Raw genomic sequence first — 6,078 nt, forward strand, 5'->3', positions numbered from 1 at the left:
GCCCCAGGCTGAGCAGAGCCTCTCTGGAGCAGTGAGGCACTGCCAGACTGGAGAAGGAAGGAGAGCTGGGGTTCCCTTCACCCTTCTGCCCAGTGGCTGCTCAGAGCAGCTGGGCAGGGAGCAGTGTGCTGCTCTGTGTGGGATGTCCCACCCCATCCATGTGGGAATGCTCACAGCTCTACTGGCAAGTGCCCACAACTTCCAGAGGGGCTCAGGAAAGGGCCCAGCATTGAGTGAGGGAGGGGGCCTCCCCTCCTGCCTTTCCAGACTCTGCAGAGGAAGGTGCCAGCAAGCACCAACCCCTGCAAAGATGGGATTCCACGCAGCTGTTTTGTGACTAGGACTCCAACAGGCTACAGGATATTCATCTAGACACCTTCATCTTTTAATTTTTGTGCTCGTGACTACCCTGACCATAACCCTGTCCCTCCTTAGCAACAAAATGACATCATTACTAAATTAAATATTTAATTTAATACTTGACTAATGCTATTAAGTTATCCAGCTTTCACAAGTTACCAGGACCACCTCTCTAAAGACAAAATTTTCCCTCTCATAGTACCTATGGGTTTTTTTCCCCCACACAGGCAGCAACCATGGATAAAAAAGCTGAAGTAAATGAGTAAGTAATTACCTCTATACTGTTGGCTTTATTGCTGGTCAATAGGGCACACAATCAAGCCCTGAAGTGGAACAGGCAATATATTTGTTGGAGTTTATTGCACAACTCAGGACCTGTATCACATGCCTCGTGTGCGTTGCTGAGGTGGAAAAAGTTGTGCTGCTGAACAAAGGGCCACTGTGGGCTGACACAAACAACACAAAAAACCCACTGACCTGGAAGTTAAAGTACAAAATCTGCTTTCAGCCTGAGTGCCTGCTGCCCATCCACATTAAATGAAGAAGCCTTGTTTGAAGGAAGTATTAAGCTTAATCTGCTCTTCTCAAGCAGAGAGAGCACATGCCAGCACCAGGACTCCACCCAGCAAACCCCACCAGCTGCCAAATCACCAAAGGACAGTGCAAGACTCAACTGCATTTTGGAGGGGGATTTTTCTGTCATAAGGTTATTCCAAATTATCCAGCATCAAGAAATTTATCTATGCAAGCCAACAGCACTGGCTGGGGGAGAGTTACACAACAAGATACTGGTGAGGGAGTAGAGAAGGGAAAACTTAAGAGAGAAATGGAGCAACCTGTGAGGAGTTTCTAAGCACTGTGGCAATACAAACAGCACAAACTGCAAAGGCTCAGAGAAGGATTCCAGAGAGGCAGCAAGCTCAAAGTCAAAAGGTGTGGTGAGAAGGTCACTCCTGGTAAGTGGCACAGCAATCAATACAGGAGAGAAAAAAAGATTAACAGCTTAAGAGGCTCCAGTCCCTGGAAAGACTTAAATCGATGACTGGATGCTGGCTTCACAGAATACAAATACCACACAGCACCAGGTGTGCCAACTGGAATGACTTTGATGACTCCACTGAGGTCAGCACAGTTGTAACAACCTGTTCTGGGTTTACATCTGGAACATCAAAGTACCACGCAAACCCAAGGAATTAATCATCAGCCAAATGCCAGGCCAGGAATTTTATAATAATTCAAGCCTTTTTCAACAACCCAAGCAACTGTGTTCACATTCCAGACAGTCTCACACGGGTATTCCAGTAGGAGGAGAGGGATGGCAGAAGCCACTCTCGCACCAGCACTGCTGGGTACTGCAGCTCCTGCAGCAGCTCAGGCTGCCAAGGGAAGGACTCCATGGGCACACACACTGTGCTACCAAGCTGGTGGACACGTCCCACTGTGAGCATGCTGCTGTGTATATACAAAACATGGGAGACAAGTGACCACCAAGAAAGGGAGAAGCAGCAGGTGGGGAGCTAAAACTGTAGGCAGTAGCTGACATAAAGTGGAAATCAAAAATCTCCCACTGCTGAGGGCATGCCTTGAGAAGCACAGTTCTGCCTCCCCTTTACTCACACCCAGCCTGGCAACTTCCACAGAAACTGTGTTTATAGAAACTCAGGCCAGTGGCATCTTTGTGACACACTCAGAGTGCTCTGCTCTTGATGAACAAGAGTGCTGTGCTCTGTCCACTGTTGCTTGCCATCACCTGTGGTCCACCAGGAATCCATCCACGCTGCAGAAGGGGCTGCACTCACCTGCTGAAGTGCAGGCATCAAGCAGAAATGCTCAGTTTGACTCCTATATTAAACTTGCACTTTGTAGAGACTCAGTCCCACACTTCTACTTAGGATTTCAGAGTGGCAAAGCTAGAATGTGGCAGCACAGGCTTTCCCTCCTAAAACCTTGTAGTAATCACATATCCTCTGAACAGAGAGAGACATAGCTCTCCCAGGATTTTCCTGGGAAGCTGTGAGAAAGCTCAGAGAAAGAATTAAAACAATTATTATCTCAATCTCTGCACCTGGCAGGCAATCTGTTTGTCAAAGATGTTTACAAGAAGAAGTTGTCCCTTCTTGACCAATAGGTGAGAGAAAATTCCTAAAGGCCAATCAGGTCTTAGGACCACCACTGTTTCTGTAAGAACTGTGGATTTCTAATACTCAAGTGCCTTTTCATGTATTCTGATGATGGAGTCTCTGTATCACCTTTGTCTGTCCCTGAAACCCCTTTGGTGATAAAACCTCAGGTTCATTTGAACACATCTGTTCCCAAGAATCTTGTCTTCCTTAGATGAGCTTCATGTCATGTTTTCTTCACCTCCCCCTTCCTCCAAACAATCTGCTATTGGTGTGCCTCCAGGTTGTGCAGCATTTAGCAATGGCTGTGCCAGTAACACACTGTGAAAATGACCCTTCTGTCACATCCCAACATCACAGCTCTCAAAATCAAACATTTCTTGGTAACACTCTCCATAACAAGGAGTAACAATCTCTGCTTTCTGCTCTTGAGGCACCATCATTCTTCCAAGGAACAGCTGGGATGGACACTATTTAAAATACCAGTAAAAGGAGGAAGAAGTACAGCTACAGCTGGGTTTGCCTGAACTGCCACTAAGAGCATTTGAGCTCTTGCTGTGACTCTGCCATGGCTCTTCTTTTGCTGTGCCTCATCTTCTCACCACACCTGTTGCCACTGGGTATTTGGATGGCAAACTCTTCTTTGCCATGCTGCAAATTTCAGCCCAGGACCTGAGAATCCCTGCCATGGACAGGATGATTTCAGAACGTCCCAGCTGTCACAAAAGAAAGGATGAAGTGTGAAACTACTTATGTAGACCTTTGAAGCAAGCTGAACCCAGAGCAAACATTGAATAGGGCCAAGGCTCCTTCCTCCCCAGGCAGCAGTTTGTTCACATGCAGTGGTTCTAAGGCCTTCCACCCTGGAGTAACCCTGCTCATGGTTATCTCTGTAATGCTGACAGGGCAGCTGCCTCTGAAATCACACATCCATGCCCACTCTGCCCAAAATGCTGAGATGAGCACACAAAACATGGAATGGTGACCATTCAGGTGTGCTGGTGAAGGGAGCAGATGAAGCAGATCTCTAGAGCTAGAAGAGCTAGAAGCTACCACTTAAAGCTACAGTTCTGACATCAGCCACACTAAGGAGACAAACCACAGAGACCACAATATGTGGCAGCACTTCTCTGCACCTGTCTGCAGCACAGCACATCTGACACTCGAGCACCGTCAGAGCAGCAGTGGCTGCTGTGCACAGGATGCACCTTCTCTGCAGCAGCCCCTCATTGTGCTCAGAGAGGCACTTGCTGCAGAGAAGTGACTGCTGGTGCTCTGCTTACTCTCACAACCTCTGGGTTTGCAGGGGAAAGCAGCACAGCCAATCTGGTTTATCACACTGCAGCAGGGTCCTGTCACCAAGCAGCAGATGAGATGAATTTCATAAAAGTGCCCTTGTGCTCACCAGAGACTGGATGGACCACACTGAGATTGGCCAGCAGTTGCCAAGGAAAAGAAACAGAGAAGGACTGTAACATGATCCTCCACAGAACAACATCTGAAACTTCTGATATTGAACTCAAAGCATCTCAAAACATCTATGGAAGAGGAAATAGCCTGGAAACTGGATTAAATCTCTCTTGGTACCTCATTATCTTCTTGAGTGTGAGAGAGAAACCTTCTTATTTGTTCATCAGGATTGTAGTTTATTAAAATTTAAATTCACTTTTTGGTAACTTTCCCAGACAAAAAAAAAAAAACCTCAATTCAAGTTTTGGCATGGTCTTCACTTGGGAAATAACTGCTCTATAACAGGGTGAGCTCTAGCACCTTTATTATCCCACTCAGCAGAGGCACAAGTATTACCTCTAACAAGTCTGAAGCATACATGGTCCCCCTTACATTTCACAAGAAAGGATGTGCAAATCACCTACAGAAAGAAGTGCTGGAGTTCTTTGTCCCAGAAATGAAGACTGTGAGGAAATATGGGAACAGACTACCACATGGAAAGTGCTCTAAGGAGAGAGACAGCTGTTCTCCACCTCAGAAGTGCTCAGAAGTGTTCAGCTTTAGTCACAGCAGAGCTGCCATGACAAGAGAAAACTTTCTAGCAGACAGAACCACAAAGCATCAGGACAGATTGCGTGCTAAAGTCCTCAGCAGCAATGGGAGCCTCTGGGTCAGGCTGGGCAAACATTTGTCAGGAATGATGTAAGGCAAGTTGATGCTTACTTGGATGGGGAAATTGGGCTAGATGACAGTCAAGTTCCCTTCCAAGCCATCTTGATCTATGGCCCTACACTGAGGAATTGAGTGCTGGCCAGTAATCCACACACACAGAGTCATGTGGGATCCCAGAGATGCCCTGTGTCACCCTAATCTGTCCCTCTGTGTCTGCCAGCTCCTCCCATAGAAAGCAGTCTCAGCCCTACAAGAGCACAGGCTCAGCAGAGAACACTGTGATTATAAATGTTTGTCTCTAAGGTCCCTGTAAAGTCCCTTTCCCCCCATATCTCAGGTGGAGACTGAGAGCACGGTCAGTGCTTGCACTTTGGGGTGCTGACATGGACATTACACCAGAAGAAGAACGGGATCTATCTCTGATCTCCAGCCCTAGATTTGGCCTCACATTCACAGCAGGAGGTACAACCCCACTCTATCTCAGCTGAGTCCCCTTCCAGCCTCACAAGCCCATTGTGGAAGTTCTGTTTCCCCAGCGCAGGAACAGCTCCATTTGCAGCTGCACCTACAATCTGCTGACCCCAGCTCTGGCTGTCCCTGGGCCTGCACCTTGCCCGAAGTGGGAAGGCTGAGGCAGGAGTGTCTCCAGCATGGACACAGCTAAACTGGGACCGCAGCTCCACCTGCAGGGCTCTGCCAAAGCAGCTCCTCCTCGGGGAAGGGCAGTGTCACCCCAGCAGACACCGCACACCCGGCAGCTCCCAAAAGACAGATGTGAGCACAAACACAACCACGCTCCTCAGGGTCCTGAAAGCACACAAAGCCCCCCTCTGACAGCATCACCTCAGGAATCAAATCACCATTTTGATACAGTTCCCAGGACCCAGTTAATTGCCAGCAAATTCAGTGCATGTTAGATACTGGATGGTGCAGAATGCTGAGTGAAGCCTCGGCCTCTGTGGCTCCAGGGAGCAGCTCTCGTGCCTGGGGCTCTGCCAGTGCCAGCTCGGCCTCCTGCCCTCAGGCAACACCCACACGGCCCAGGGCTCCACAGCCAGGCTCCTTGAAACCTCCAAAGAGCTTTGCAGTGCTTCTGTACCAAAAGGAGCCCAGGCCAATGTGTGTAAAGCACCAGGAACACATTGTACTACAGCAGCACATTCCCTTGGATGCGAGTCTGACAGGAACATCCAGCCTCCTGGGAGAACAGCAATTTTTCCTTTTATGAAAAGGTCAGCAGCACTATGTGATTTTCCAAGCTATATAACCAGTAGGCAATGCAAATACATAGAAATGCAAGTGTTTTAGTGGTAAGTATAGGAATTTAACACTTGTCCAACTGGATTAGACCACTAGTCTGTCTTGCAAGGGATTTGTTCTGCTCAGGGCTTGGACAAGGGATTGGCTGATGTTTCCAAGAAAAAGCACCCTGCCTTCTTCAGCCCAGCCACTGGCACTCTTAGAGGGCCACCTAGCA

The sequence above is a fragment of the Molothrus ater genome, chromosome 11 (assembly GCF_012460135.2).
Source record: "Molothrus ater isolate BHLD 08-10-18 breed brown headed cowbird chromosome 11, BPBGC_Mater_1.1, whole genome shotgun sequence".
Classification (NCBI taxonomy): Eukaryota; Metazoa; Chordata; class Aves; order Passeriformes; family Icteridae; genus Molothrus; species Molothrus ater.